We start from the raw sequence: 16632 nt of genomic DNA, 5'->3' as shown, positions 1-16632 counted from the left end.
AATTCAAGAGCTTCCAAGCTAAGGAGAAAATCTTACAAGAAGCCAAGGAACTTCAGATATAGAGGAGCCCCCATAAGGATCACACATGATTTAGCAGCGAACACACTAAAAGACTGCAAAGCATGGAACACGATATTCAGAAAGGCAAGAGAAATGGGTCTCCAACCAAGAATCAACTACCCATCAAAACTGACTATATACCTCCAGGGGAAAGTATGGGCATTCAACAAAATAGAAGAGTTCCAAGTATTTGCAAAGAGAAGACCAGAACTCAGTGGAAAGTTTGACATCCAAACACAAAGAGCAACAGAAACATGAAAAGGTAAATATCAAAGAAAGGGAAAAGGAGAAAAATGTTATCATTTTCTTTTATTCAAACTATCTTCTATAAGGACTACATTTATATCAAATTATATATACTAATATGTGGGGAAAATGTAATATGTAACTCTTAAAAATTGTATGCATCATAAGAGTAGTTAGAAGAATCACACATGGGGAAAGATTGGGGCATCAAGATGATATGGAGAAAGGGGGGGAAGAAAAATGGAGGAGGGGAATCGTTGATGGTACTAAGATATACTTCAAGAAATAGAAAAAAACTAAATAGAATAATCTTTCTCACACAAAGATACACATGGGGAGGGGAGGGGAGGGGAAGAATTCTCCTATGAGAAGGAGAGGAAGAGAGTGCGAATTGGTAATACATAAGCCATACTCTCAGTGAAATCAACTCTGAGAGGAAAGAATATCTAGATCCATTGGGATCTTGAATTCTATCTCATCCAACAGGGTAAGAGAGAAGGGGAAATTAAGGAGGGGGAGGGGAGAGGGAGTATAAAAAGGGAGGGAAGGGGGGGGAAGGGAACAAAAAGGGAGGGGCTAGAAAGGGAAGCATATCAAGGGAGGAGACTAGGGGGACTGACCTAAAGTAAATCACTGATTTAAAAGGCTATAGCTAAAGAAGAAAGGTCAGAACTAGGGGAAGATATCAAAATGCCAGGGAATCCACAAATGGCAATCATAACTTTGAACGTCAATGAGATTAACTCACCCATAAAATGTAGACGAATAGCAGAATGGATTAGAATCCAAAACCCTACCATATGTTTTCAAGAAACACACATGAGGCCGGTTGATACAAGGTCAGAACTAAAAGATGGAGTAAGACCTTTTGGGCCTCAACTGATAGAAAGAAGGCAGGAGTGGCAATCATGATATCTGACAAAGCCGAAGCAAAAATAGACCTGATTAAAAGGGATAGGGAAGGTAAATAAATATATTCTGTTAAAAGGGAGTATAGACAACAAGGAAAATCACTAATCAACATGTATGCACACAAATTTCTAATGGAGAAACTAGGAGAATTGAAAGAGGAAATAGACAGTAAAACCATATTAGTGGGGGACCAAAACCAACCACTATCAAATTTGGATAAATCAAATAAAAAATAAATAAGAAAGAGGTAAAAGATGTGAATGAAATCTTAGAAAAATTAGAGTTAATAGACATATGGAGAAAAATAAATAGGGACAAAAAGGAATACACCTCAGCACCACATAGCACATTCACAAAGATTGATCACACACTAGGTCACAGAAACATGGCATACAAATGCAGAAAAGCAGAAATAATAAATACACCCTTTCAGATCATAAGGCAATAAAAATAATGATCAGTAAGGGTACAGGGAGAGCCAAATCAAAAATCAATTGGAAATTAAATAATATGATACTCCAAAATTGGATAGAAAACAAATCATAGAAACAATAATTTCATTGAGGAAAATTACAATGGTGAGACAACCTTCCAAACCTTATGGGATGCAGCCAAAGCAGTACTCAGAGGAAAATTCATATCCCTGAGTGCATATATTAAATTAGGGAGGGCAAAGATCAATGAATTGGAAATACAAATAAAAAACTTGAAAGTGAACAAATTAAAAACCCCCAGAAGAAAACCAAACTAGAGATCCTAAAAATTAAGGGAGAAATTAATAAAATCAAAAGTGATAGAACTATTAAACTAACAAATAAGACTAGAAGCTGGTACTTTGAAAAAACAAACAAAAAAGACAAAGTACTGGTCAATCTAATTTAAAAAAGGAAAGGAGAAAAGCAAATTAGCATCAAAGATGAAAAGGGGGACCTCACCTCCAATGAAGAGGAAATTAAGGCAATAATTAAAAACTACTTTGCCCAATTATATGGCAATAAATATACCAATCTAGGCAATATGGATGAATATTTACAAAAAAATATAAACTGCCTAGACTAACAGAAGAAGAAATAGAATTCTTAAATAATCCCATATAAAAAAAGAAATCCAACAGGTCATCAAAGAACTCCCTAAGAAAAAATCCCCAGGGCCTGATGGATTCACAAGTGAATTCTATCAAACATTCACAGAACAGCTAATCCCAATACTATACAAACTATTTGACATAATAAGCAAAGAGGGAGTTCTACCAAATTCCTTTTATGACACAAACATGGTACTGATTCCAAAGCCAGGCAGGTCAAAAACAGAGAAAGAAAACTATAGACCAATCTCCCTAATGAATATAGATGCAAAAATCTTAAATAGGATACTAGCAAAAAGACTCCAACAAGTGATCAGGAGGGTCATTCACTATGATCAAGTAGGATTTATACAAGGAATGCAGAGCTGGTTCAATATTAGGAAAACCATCCACATAATTGACCATATCAACAAGCAAACCAACAAAAATCACATGATTATCTCAATAGGTGCAGAAAAAGCCTTTGATAAAATACAACACCCATCCCTATTAAAAACACTAGAAAGCAGAGGAATAGAAGGGTCGTTCCTAAAAATAATAAACAGTATATATCTAAAACCATCAGCTAACATCATCTGCAATGGGTATAAACTAGATGCATTCCCAATAAGATCAGGAGTGAAACAAGGATGCCCATTACCACCTCTATTATTTAACATTGTACTAGAAACACTAGCAGTAGCAATTAGAGAAGAAAAAGAAATCGAAGGCATTAAAATAGGCAAGGAGGAGACCAAGTTATCACTCTTTGTGGATGATATGGTGGTCTACTTAAAGAATCCTAGAGAATCAACCAAAAAGCTAGTCAAGATAATCAACAACTTTAGCAAAGTTAAGGATACAAAATAAACCCACATAAGTCATCAGCATTTCTATATATTTCCAACACAGCTTAGCAGCAAGAATTAGAAAGAAATCCCATTCAAAATCACCTTAGACAAAATAAAATATTTAGGAATCTATCTCTCGAGACAAACACAGGAACTATATGAACACAACTACAAAACACTCTCCATACAACTAAAACTAGACCTGAGCAATTGGAAAAACATTAACTGCTCATGGGTAGGACGAGCCAATATAATAAAAATGACCATCCTACCCAAACTTATTTATCTATTTAGTGCCATACCCATTGAACTTCCAATTTTTTTTTTTACTGATTTAGAAAAAAACATAACAAAGTTCATTTGGAAGAAAAAAGGATCAAGGATATCCAGGGAAATAATGAAAAAAAATACAAAGGAAGGTGGCCTTGCAGTCCCAGATCTCAAACTCTATTATAAAGCAGCGATCATCAAAACAATTTGGTACTGGCTAAGAGACAGAAAGGAGGATCAGTGGAATAGACTTGGGGTAAGTGACCTCAGCAAGACAGTATATGACAAACCCAAAGATCCCAGCTTCTGGGACAAAAACCCACTATTTGACAAAAACCACTGGGAAAATTGGAGGACAGTGTGGGAAAGATTAGGTTTAGATCAAACCTCACACCCTACACCAAGATAAATTCAAAATGGGTGAATGATTTGAACATAAAGAAGGAAACTATAAGAAAATTAGGCGAACACAGAATAGTATACATGTCAGACCTTTGGGAAGGGAAAGACTTTAAAACCAAGCAAGACAGAAAGAGTCACAAAATGTAAAATAAATCATTTTTAATATATCAAATTAAAAAGGTTTTGTACAAACAAAACCAACAAAACCAAAATGAGAAGGGAAGCAACAAATTGGGAAACAATTTTCATAACAAAAACTTCTGACAAAGGTCTAATTACTCAAATTTATAAAGAGCTAAAGCAATTGTACCCAAAATCAAGCCATTCTCCAATTGATAAATGGGCAAGGGACATGAACAGGCAGTTCTCAGCCAAAGAAATCAAAACTATTAATAAGCACATGAAAAAGTGCTCTAAATCTCTTATAATCAGAGAGATGCGAATCAAAATAACTCTGAGGTATCACCTCATACCTAGCAGATTGGCTAACATGACAACAAAGGAAAGTAATGAATGCTGGAGGGGATGTGGCAAAGTTGGGACATTAATGCATTGCTGGTGGAGTTGTGAATTGATCCAACCATTCTGGAGGGCAATTTGGAACTATGCCCAGAGGGTGCTAAAAGACTGATTGCCCTTTGATCCAGCCATAGCACTGCTGGGTTTGTACCCCAAAGAGATAATAGGTAAAAAGACTTGTACAAGAATATCCATAGCTGCGTTCTTTGTGGTGGCCAAAAATTGGAAAATGAGGGGATGCCCTTCAATTGGAGAATGGCTGAACAAATTGTGGTATATGTTGGTGATGGAATATTATTGTGCTAAAAGGAATAACAAAGTGGAGGAATTCCATGGAGACTGGAACAACCTCCAGGAAGTGATCCAGAGCGAAAGGAGCAGAACCAGGAAAACATTGTACACAGAGACCGATACACTGTGGTACAATCGAATGTAATGGACTTCTCCATTAGTGTCAATACAATGTCCCTGAATATTCTGCAGGGATCTAGGAGAAAAAACACTATCCACAAGCAGAGGACAAATTGTGGGAGTAAAAACACTGAAGAAAAGCAACTGCTTGACTACAGGGGTGGAAGGGACATGAATGAGGAGAGACTCTAAATGAACTACCCTAATGCAAATACCAACAACATGGAAATGGGTTTGAATCAAGGACACATGTGATACCCAGTGGAATCCCGCGTCGGCTATGGAAGGGGTGGAGGAAAAGAAAATGATCTTTGTTTCCAAGGAATAATGTTTAAAAGTGACCGTATAAAATAATGTCTAAAAGGAAAAAGCAAACAAACAAGCAAATTAAAGGTGAGGCTTATAAAGCAAAACTTTTTAAAATTGCATTATAAATCATAAAAATGTAGAAAAAGGACAAGACAAATACCAATTCTGGTCACATCTTAAGTATTTTATGTTTAGTTTCATCTGTCTTAATCTATATTTTAAAACTGGGTAGGCACAATGTTCGAATAAATCTAGCATCTGGTAGTAAGAGCATCATAGAATTTTAAACCATATATATAAAAACTATTATATTTGTTTATTGAAATTCAATACAGTATGCTTTTTTTACTCCATATGAAATGGAAATTAGGATAGTGGAAAGAATGTGCTTTTTTTTGTTTTGTTTTTTTAACCCTTATCTTTCTCTTTGAATCAGTACTAATATGTAATTGGTTCCAAGGCAAAAGAGCAGCAAGGGCTAGGCAATGGGAGTTTGCCCAATTGTCCAAGATCACACAGCTATTTAGTATCTGAGGCCAGTATTGAACCCAGGATCTCTCATCTCTAGACCTGGCTCCCAATCTATTGAGTTACCTAACTGCCCCCAGAATGCTACTTTTAATATCAAAGATCTGGGTTTGAATTCTGACTTCTCGTCACTTGGTATGACTGGGCAGGTCACCTGAGATTTCTCTGAAATTCTTGGTTTTTTTTCATCAACAAAATAAGGAAGTCCATAAAGACTTTTTATCAGAATACATGGAGTTATTTTGACATTACTTAAAATGTCAGAAATAAGAACCAAAGTATATAACACATACACTCTGAAATAAAGGTTCTTTTGTGAGTCTTCATTTTTTGTGTTTTGATAAATAAATTCTGACACCAAATACCATGTAGCACAATTATGGGAACAAAGTCAAAGATTATTTTTACAAATTTGGTACATCTAGCTAGTATTTTTCATTTTAAGCATTCATTAAATTGCACAATAATAAACTCCTCAGTAGTGTTGCAGCCACTTGAAAATATACACAACAGAACAAGAACATAAGTACTTAATGGTGAGACATTGTTGGAAGGTTATATACATACCATATAGGTTCAGCTTCTGAAAATTTGTGTGAATGATGAGGTACAGATATACCAGTCATGTTTGCAGTAAGAATTAATTTATTTTGCTAATATCTGCACTGTATCTGTATGTAGATGAATAAACTGAATACAGATTGGTTTAGTTTTCAAGGGTTGTTTTTTTTCTATACTCCTGTATTTGTTCTTAACAAAAGGAAACGACTTGTTTCTTTTGTAGATAAAATGTAAGAAACGACAAAGCTCATATTTTTGCTCATCTTTGCAATGTAAAATTATTTCAGTAGGAGATCATTTTATTCAGCTTTGTCATGAAGTAATAGTCATTCATTATACTTTCCTGTCAATTCTGTCATTGTTTACAAAACACCACTTAGAAAATGTAACACCTAAGAACCAAGAGAACAGTATATACAGCTACAGATTTAATATTAGAAGATTAACTTGTGAATGTTCCTCTTCAGAAAATGAACTGAGAAGATATAATCTATATATTTTGCTAGATGATGCTTTCTATGGTGTGGGAAGGGAGTGAGAGGCTGAATAAAATAAAAATTTTAAAAAGAAAAAGAAAATTTAAAACCTTGCATGTTCTTAAGTTTCAGCATATTTTCAACATGAGAGCTATATAAAGTATTGCCAGAAACTAAACATTTCATGTTAAAGTCATACCAGTTATGAAATAATGACAAATATTAAAATTACAGATGACTCCTTCTGAGCTGGCCAATTTATCTCAAAGATTCTAAACTTCTCTCATAGCTTTATCCTCCCATCCCTGCCCCCCTTTAAATTCTTACTTGCATCATAGTATCAGTTCTAAGACAGAATAGTGGTAAGGGCTAGGCAAACTGGAGTAAGTGACTTGTCAAGGGCTCCTCATCTAGAAAGTAGCTGAGGACAAATTTGAACCCAGGCCCTCCCAAATCCAGGCCTGGTGCCCTATCCATTGTGCTACCTAACAGCCCTCAATTCTAAAATTATATAAAATTTATCATTTAAATTTTTTATATTTTTATAGACATTTGGTGTGATCCTTTTAGATGATTATAAGTATGGTGCTTGAAGACAGCCAAAATTTTTAGTAAATTTGTGAGCATATAGATAGATTTAAGTTAGCTGACCTCAGAAATCAAAATATAAAATAGGGAGCTATATCACTTTAGGGAAAATTAGGAGGAAACAGCTAAAATCATAGCTTGATAGCTAGCACAAGTGATTAATTGCTTTCCCACCATGTGGAATTTTTTGATGCCAAAACCTACGGAGCTGCCTTGCAAATTAGAGAGTCCCCTATGTCAATGTTCATATTTTCTTTGGACTATACTAAGCTTTCTAATGACTGAATGAACAAGGTATTGTGCCTTGGAGGCACATTTTGATGAGCCACAGTTGTACTTTCCTTTTTGTAATTAAAAGCTTTAAACAAAGAACTGTGTAGTCTAGGCTAACTATATTTAGACCCTGATATAGAGCTTTGGGAGATCTGAAATATCTATTATAAAATTTTGAATATTTGTTACAATAAAGAGTAATAGAAAACATTCACTAGAACATGGCAGCTGATGAGAGCTCATCTCCAAATAAGTTTTAAAATAATTCATTTTTTGCCGTTGAAATTTAGTAATATATAACCATCTCCAGTGGCTTTTATACAATCACTAATAGGAAATTCTTGCATGTTATTTTTATGTAACTTGTATTCAACTCCCTTGCAATTTGTATTTAATTTCCTGTGTAAATTTCTGGTTTGTTTTAGACTATTATCTTAAGATCTGTTTTAAGATCAATAGCATAACTTAAAGAACAAAACTACTCTGCAATTTTCTGTGTAGGAGAACAACGTGTTGAGTAATCATCACCATCTGAATTTTTTCTAGTGAAAAGGAAATTGTAGTCACTTAAAAATAATGGCCAATGTTTAAGGAAAATCATTTTTATCACAGTTATTAAGACAGTAGAGCAGGAGATCTTAGTCCAAGGACGATGAACTTGTTTTTTTAAGACTTAGATAACTACTTAAATAGAATTGGCATTTGTAATCCTTTGTGTTTGATGCAATTAAAAACATTCTTAGAAGGAATGTCAGATAAGTCCATCTTAAAGAGTTAGAGCTTATCATATATTATGCAACAATTAAGGAACAGAATTGTTCTAGAATCAGGGTTCATTTAAGCAGACAGACACTGTGAGCTTTTAAGAGCTCAAGATACTTTATAAACACATATAACATACTTGTCTTTTAATGATTAAAACAAGTGAAGTTATATTTAACCAAAATAATGAGGTCTTTACCATAACTGGGACAATAATTTCTAATAATCAATCTCCATTAATTCACTGAATACATCATTGAAATATTAAACCTTGTAGTTTAGAATTATCAGGTTCTTCTACCTTAACTCCTTTAAATGAAAACTGCTCTGAGACTCCAAACATTATTAGATACTTCTAAACATTCCTCAAAACATTCTTAGAATTCTAGAGTTGTTGCCTGGTGTGCCCTGGAAGACTGAATGAACTTGCCCAAGGTCACTGGCTGATAAATGTCAGACACTGCACTTAAATTAATAGCATTTCTGACTTCAGGTCCTCTATTTATGCCATACTGCCTCTTAACAAGAAATAGAAACTGTATTATCTGTTTACTAAGAAAAATTTTTATATTAATTTTACAAAAGAAAAAGGTTTTATGTTTCTTAAGGTGGGCACTTTTTAAAAAGGAAATTATAAATGGCAAGAATTTTATTTTCAATCAGAGCATTTAGCACATCTTACTACTTCATCTAGGATTTTGCCTAGGAAAATAAGTTTTCATTGGAATAAGACATAAAAGTATGTCTTCATAAAGTCCTTGATAAAAAAATATTCAATTGTTTTGAAATTATATACAAATAGCCATATATAACAGCATCAACCTCCTAGGGCAGTGTTGGCAAAGGTTCTGAATAAGTTCATGTGCCCAAACTGCAACTTTTTTTTTTTTTAAACCCTTACCTTCCGTCTTGGAGTCAATACCATGTACTGGCTCCAAGGCAGAAGAGTGGTAAGGGTAGGCAATGGGGGTCAAGTGACTTGCCCAGGGTCACACAGCTGGGAAGTGTCTGAGGTCAGATTTGAACCTAGGACCCAAACTGCAACTTTAAGCAGCCTGTGAACCCACCACCACCACCACCATCACCATCATTACCCCAGAGAGCAGAAGGAGAAAGTGCTCACTTTGGGCAGCTAGAGAGAGGGGCATGCAAAAAATGTCTGTGGTCGCTACTACCCACTCAGCAGGCCTGCATACCAATGCTGTCCTAGACTGGTTGTGAGAATGAAAAATTGAGTTCAGGCTGACTACATAGTCAGCCATTTACTAAGCGAACCAGCCAAAGTTTTGTCCATATCTTGGGACTCAAGTCTTGCACCTTTCCAGTAGACCACAATGCTTCTCAGGTACATACTTAATGTTTATTGGATTCAGGTTGAATTGAAATGAATGAAATTCCTCTCAATTGCTATGATTATTATGGCTAAGTAAATCTTGTGTTAACTGCAGAATAACCTAAAAATTATCACATTTTGTTCTAGTATTGAACCTGGAGTTTCTGCTAGGTGATCTCCCTGAGTCAGGCCCATCCAAAGGCCAGAGTTGATTTGTCTCTTCAAAGTGAAAACTCTTCAACAGAGAATCTGGCAGGTCCCTGCAGTGCCTAGAATTTTCCAGGAGAGCTCTATTCCTTATATCCCTTATAACAAAAAGATGTGTAGTTAAGCAAAATGCATCAACATATTGGTCATGTCTGAAATTACCTCCTACTCTTCACTTCTAGTCCAAAAATTCTGTGCCAAAAGGTGGGAGACATTGTTGTATCATCAGTCACAATATGGATCACTGCTTTGATCACAGTTCTTGTCTATCAAAATTTGTTTTCTTTAAACGATCTTTGTTTCCAGTGAATAATGTATGAAAACGACCAAATAAAATAATATTAAAATTAAAAAAAAATTTGTTTTCTTTTACATTTTTGTGGTCCTTATTAAAATTGCTCTGATTCTGTTCATTTCATTTGGCATATTGAATGGATTTTCTTAAGTTTTAGCTACTAAATGTTTAAAATAGGTTTTAACTAAAAGATGAGAGAAAACCTAAAGGTATCTCCCAAAAGCATCTTAATCATAACTTAAGCTGTTTTTCCCTAAAATATTTTGTTTTCAAGGGTCTTTCTGGAGATGCCTCAACCTTCTGTTTGGAAATAAAACTCAGTGCTGCATGTTGTGCCCAAAACCTAGGATAACTTGACATTTTCCTATGTAACTGCTGATCTTAGCAAAGCAGCACTCATGAGCAACAATTTTATTCCATTTCAACTTTGTTTTACGGAATATTCAAATGGAAACTTTCTCCACGTCTCCACTGAAGAATCACTCCTATTAAAAATGGTAAGAGTCAACAAATCCACACTGACTTTTGTAACATTTTATCAAATAAAGTTCCCTGAATAAAAAATTAAAAAAAAAGATTTATCTACTAAATTGTAGACCAAAGAGCATCTTTATTATTGAGTTACCAGAAGTCATATCACAAATGCAAGCCCTCAAATGAAATATTCAAATTGTGATCTAATATGAAAATTCCTTCCAATGATGCATGTCAAAACCCTTCCATGTCCACCCACCTGCCCATCCTTTGAGACTCTTGTCCATATTCTCCCATATGTTTGTTCATGAAACAAAGCCATTGTGGCAACAAAAATCAAGAATGGGACCAAGAACTACATGGTGTCCTTCCCATTAAATTGTAAATGTATTAAATGCAATAAACTGGATCTTTCTACTATATTGGTGTTACACACACACACACACACACACACCCCACCACCCCTCTTCACTCCCTCAGTGTTGTAAACTAGAAGGCACTCTCCTCATTGCTTTCCAAACTTACCTTTTTACCATTCCCTTCAACCAGACCACTTGATCTTTCACCTCTAGACTTTGGCCTAGTATTCTATATGCATGTCTCAGAGATTTGGGAATAAAGCCTGCCTCATCTTTACAAACCTCATAACAACTATCAGTTCACCAAGGCAATTCAAAGATCCTTAACCTCAATGCACTTTTAAAAACTTGTCTATATATATTTATATTAACAATACAATAAAGAACTATAGCCAGATCCTAATACCTCATAATAAATAATATACAAGTGGTCATAGGTTCTCAACAGCTATGCCAGCACACTCTTTTTTGTAGTGGCAAAGAAATGGAAACTAAAGGATGTCCCTCAATGGCTGAACAAATTATGGCATATGATGATGATGGAACGCTATTGTGCTGTAAGGAATGATGGATCAGATGATTTCAAAAAGAGCTGGAAAGACCTCTATGAAATGATGCAGAGTGAAATAAGCAAAACCAGGAGAACATTGTAAACAGTAACAGCAATATTGTGGAATGATCAAATGTGATCTTTGCTAACAGCAATACAATGATCTAGAACAATTAATTCTGAGGGACTTATGAGAAAGAATCCTATTCACCTCAGGAAAAAGAACTGTTGGAGTCGGAATGCAGATGAAAACATATGATTTATCAATCGTTTATTTGGGTAGATCTTTGGGGGTTTTGGTCATATAAGATTATTCACTTACAAAAATTAATAATATGGAAAAATGTTTTGTATTATAATCCATATCAAATTGCTTGCCAGCTCTGGGATGGGGGAGGAATGAAGGGAGACAATTTGGATCATATAACTTCAGAAAACTTATGAGGAAATTTGTTATTAAAATAAAAAAAATGATAAAAATATTTGATCCTCCAAAAAATAATAACTACTATACCAACATAGCACAAAGCTCTAGCAGATCCTATTAGGCTAAGAAAGGCTTTTAAGTACAGGCTATCCTCACTAAATTCAAAAATCCTCATCACCAGAGAGAGGATGAACAACTGAGGATTCTTTCCAGCCACAATAATTCACAATGCATTGACTAGGCACCCACCCATTTTGAAGCACTGAAGTCAGATGGAGCTCAAGTGCTTAAGATAGCTTTAAGCAATTTGTCAGCAAATATCTCTTGTCTAGCTATATATATATATATATATATACATATATATATATATATATACACACACAAATCATTTAAGATAAATTTCTAATACTGCATTGATAATTCAAGTTGTAATTATTTTTAAATAAGATCTGTAGAAATATCCTTTCCAAAAAAAGCATCTTTGGAAAAAGAAACTCTCAGTAAGCTTATGTAACATTCTTCAAATACACATGTCCAGTATTTATGTAAATTTCAGTATAATTTATGTCATTTTTCCTAATATTGTACAGAATAATCTATTATAGCCTGCCAAATTTTTGTCATACTGGAGAATAAGCAGATGATTTCTTAACAGACTGTGTCCCAATAGGCAGGAATCATATTTCATCTCATGATGAGCAAATATTTTCTCTCAAGCTTGCCTCATTTTTTTTTAGCTAAATTAGTAACTTAAGCTTCTCTAAACACCTGCAATCATGGAGAGGTCATTGTGTCTAAGGAAGATCCAAGTCCAAAATTAATTTCCAGAGTATAATCAAAGAACTTTATAGGTAAAATAGACCTTAAATATCATCTAGTCCAAACCCTACATTTTATGGGGAACTGAAACTCAAACTTAATTACTTCCTTTAGAACCCAAGACTCCAAATTCATAATCTAGTGCTGATCTTAAAAAAAAAAGTGAAATCTTTCTGTTAAGTCTTCCTAAAAAAATCTGAATTTCAATGTAATTTTGATAGACCCATAATCTCATTGGTAGAAGCACCATTTCCTCCAGGGTGATCTATACATAACTACTCCGTGTCTCCTCGTTCTATGAAATTCTTGTATTTCTTTCCATAAATCCACAGTGTAGGGTATATTCAATATCATGGAGAGCTTTTCTGTTTTTAGTATTTTAGAGATACAAATGAACCACTTGGATTGTGTAGTCTTATTTTCACTACTACTACTTCTTTTATTGGTCAGTCCTTTGTTATCATTTCATTCTTTTGCAACATGTAGGGATTTCTTAATGCCTTGATTCTGAGATAAGCTCAATATATCCTGTAGACACATTGGACATATTATCTCCATTTTGAGAGACACCATAGTCAGAGACCCATACACCTGTAAGGACCTTAAAGAGCTCTTCAGGAAGGCCCAGAGAACTCCCTGGATGAACCATGAAGACACTTTGGGTTTATGTCTTCCAGACTTGTAACCTTAAAACTTCAGATGATAGCTCCGGAAGGCTATCTACCCATTCAGTCTTCTTGTCTGCTGGACATGGCTTAAGTTTCCTTCCTCTCATCCTCATCCAAACCCACACAAATACCTTATTGAGACTTGGTCCCTGTCAGCTGAAACAGTTGTGGAAGATGAGATGTTCATCCCTCATCATCCCAAAAGGGATTTGAGGTCCAAGTTGCTTGAGATGGGAATGATGGCAGTCCTGGCTGGGTTAACCAGTGCCTGGGGCCCTGGTGAATGTTTTTTGTACAGATGAGGGAGAACATCCCCAGACCAATTAGCCCTAAGCTGTATATGATAGGCCGTTTCCCTTAGGGAGGGAGCACACACCTATTCCTAAAATAACAGGAGCCCACAGAGTGCACAGCCTCACACACACACACACACACACACACACACACACACACACAAACACACACACACACACACACACAATCCCCCCCCCACTCAACTTATTTTATTTCATCTTTTTTTATCATTTATTTATTTCAACAATCTGTCCAAGGAAGCCCCTTCCCCCCAAAAAAAGGTTATTTTACATGTTCTTAGTTTAAAAACCACACACACACAAACTGTTTAATTATAAAAAACAGTTCTTGAGGGTTGCTGGGTGGCTCAGTGGATTGAGAGCCAGGCCTAGCGATGAGGTGTCCTAGGTTCAAACTTGAACTCAGACACTTTCTAGCCATGTGACCCTGGGCACACCCCCCCATTGTCCAGCTCTTGCCACTCTTCTACCTTGGAACCAATACATAGTATTGATTCTAAGATGGAAGGTAAGGGTTTTAAATTAAAAAACAAACAAACAAGCAGTTCTTACACTTCTCCCACCTCCTTTGACTACTATAGACCACCCCCTCAAAGCAAGTTTCTTCTATTTGGAACCAGCAGACAGCAGGGCAATCAGGCTTAAGGAGGCACTTATGTATGGGCAAGATACTGTTTCAGGTCAAGCTGAAGTTCTTGTGGATGAAGAAGGAAGCTATGATGAGGAAGACAGGGAACAGGGTTTTGGAGAAGTTGGAGAAGGTCCGCTCCTTTCATCTTTCTCTTTCTGGAACATCTTCCTGTTGTTGGTCTCAGGAACTTTCAGAGGCACTTCTTTGGAAATGTCATCCTCTCTTCTGGGCTATTTTGTGTTTCAGAACAAAAGCCGTTCTTTTACACAAAATCTACCAGGGAGGTGCTGGCCCGGGTCAGCTATAGAAGTAGACTACAAGAGGTCCAGGTGCCATAGTTGCCAATAGAGTCAGATGAGGATGGCAGGGAGGATGAAGGTAGAAGAGCACCGAGGACTTGGCCCACAGGTTGAGGCTGTGGCTGTGGCTGCGGTTGCGTAGAACTCTGGGAATGGAATCAAGAACACTCAAGTTGAAATCCAAATCGAGCCTCCGCCACTTACCAGCTATGTGATCATGGGCAAGTCACTTAATCTTGTTTACCTCAGTTTTCTCATCTGTAAAATGAAGTGGTGAAGGAAACGAAAAACTGCTCCACTATCTTTGGCAAGAAAATTCCAAACTGGGTCAAGAAGTGTCCGACATGACTGAAAAAAAAATGACTTAACAACAACAGTGGAAAAAGCTTTAAATTGTTGAGAAATTTAACTTGTCGTTTATAAACAAGGACTCTAGGGCCCTGGGCCCCGGGATCCTGGCTCCGACACCCCGTGGGTCTCCGTTTCTTCACCTGGACAATGACTAAGTACTTCGAAAACCTCATAGCTACATGACATTCTTGGGCGTTCTGGCCGCGAGCGGAGAGCGAGAAACCGGAACACTCGGCCTGTTAGGCGCCAAAGCCGCCGCAGCCGCCGCAGCCGCCGCAGCCGCAGCCGCAGCCGCCCCATCCCCCACCACAGCCTCGAGAGACCGCAGGGACACAGAGCCCCGAGGCGTGAGAGCGGGACACAAACATCCAGGCACCGCGATATCCACTCGGTCTCAGCGAGACCTCTGGCTGCAGGTTAGCGTCCTGTCTCCATGGCGACTCGCCGGACCTTTGGTCTGTAAGGAAAAAAGCAAACAAACCTATTTTGTGAGTCTCCAAGGTCTTCTGGTCAAGAACTGAAGAAGCGTCTTCAAGGAAGCTTTTGGCTAGACGGAGAAAGAAGAGAATCCTCCAGCGAAAGGGAGCCTCCGGGTGAGGGAGGACCGCGCGAAGACCCGACGGTTAGAGCCGGTTGGAGCAGCCGAGGGGGCGGGTATGGGGGTGGGGCCGGGCCGACGACCTGAGGTCTTGCGGTTATAGAGAGGGATAAATGGGGGACTTGTGCACACCCTCATCGCCGACCTCCGACCCTTCCACTGCTCCCCAAACCCGCGGAAATTAGGGGAAGAGGTGCCCGGGAAAGAGCCAGGAGACCCGGCTTCAAGGCCAGGCCAGGACCCTAACTTGCTTGGTAGCTTTAGGCCGAAAAAATTTGTACACCCGCCCCAGGCCTTAGTTTCCTCATCTGTAAAGTGAGAGGTTTGAACTCACTCAGTGATCTACCTGTATGCCACTAACAGACCCTTCCTTCTATGAGAAAGTTCAGCATGTGTTTTATAACCGTTAACGAGTTCTTCCCCTTAAAACGAGAACCTTTCCAGGGTTCAACACAAATTTTGCTTTAAAAATCCTCACAGGTCTTTGATGTGGATATTATCTGAAAAGATTTGTTTATAATTGTACCTCACTGGGGTTAAATTTGACATTCTGAACATTCTAATGCTATGGGTGATATTTAGGTGGGTTTATTAATTAGATTATATGTATACATGTTTCTGGGGGTTATGAGAAGTGTTCATTTTCTGTTCTGAACTCTGTCTCAGTGTTTATTGAACCTTGAGTTTCATTCCAGAATACACCATAACTTGAGATAACAAATTGACCTCTACAGGATTTCAGCTAATGAATATTCCAGCTGCTTGTTTCTTTTGTAATAACATGGGCTGGAATATATTATACAACTGTAACCTGTATATTTTGTTACAGTTTTAGTAAGAATATTATAAAGTACTTAAGGAAATCCTATAGGATCATCCTTACCTTAGCCATTCTTCTTGAGTGGTTGACAGCAACTGGTTTTCTCAAAAAATAATGCATATATGGATAGCCTATCTAAAAAACTTTTTTTTTCATCATTAGCTTTTCCATATTAAGCAGACTTTATGTGTTCCAAGTGAAACAATGAATATAATTCAAAATATATACTGCTTAATCTATACTTTCATACTTTGTA

General features: G+C 36.8%; 1 protein-coding gene and 1 long non-coding RNA gene across 14 annotated transcripts in view; one reads left to right on the top strand and one right to left on the bottom strand.

Moving 5' to 3' along the window:
- Positions 1-13662: 13662 nt before the first annotated feature.
- LOC130458421 (uncharacterized) lies at positions 13663-14992 on the bottom strand. The gene is made up of 2 exons (XR_008917745.1): positions 14852-14992; positions 13663-14753 (listed from the first exon to the last, which is right to left on the bottom strand). It is a non-coding gene; the product is annotated as an uncharacterized LOC130458421 (long non-coding RNA).
- A 420-nt stretch (positions 14993-15412) lies between these two features.
- PPP1R42 (protein phosphatase 1 regulatory subunit 42) overlaps positions 15413-16632 on the top strand; it is a 51709-nt gene continuing 50489 nt past the window's right edge. For 9 of the 13 annotated variants that reach the window (XR_464329.3, XR_001628686.2, XM_056824007.1 and 6 more), the window contains exon 1: positions 15442-15580. The gene's annotated coding sequence lies outside the window, so the exon portion shown is untranslated. Of the gene's footprint in view, positions 15581-15644; positions 15811-16632 lie in introns of those variants that run through there. The other 4 variants (XM_056824006.1, XM_007487016.3, XM_007487017.3 and 1 more) reach the window with 3 other exon arrangements.

This window comes from Monodelphis domestica, chromosome 3 (genome assembly GCF_027887165.1).
Source record: "Monodelphis domestica isolate mMonDom1 chromosome 3, mMonDom1.pri, whole genome shotgun sequence".
Classification (NCBI taxonomy): Eukaryota; Metazoa; Chordata; class Mammalia; order Didelphimorphia; family Didelphidae; genus Monodelphis; species Monodelphis domestica.
The sequence above is the reverse complement of the archived record's forward strand: the minus strand, read 5'-3'. Positions and strand labels throughout refer to the sequence as shown.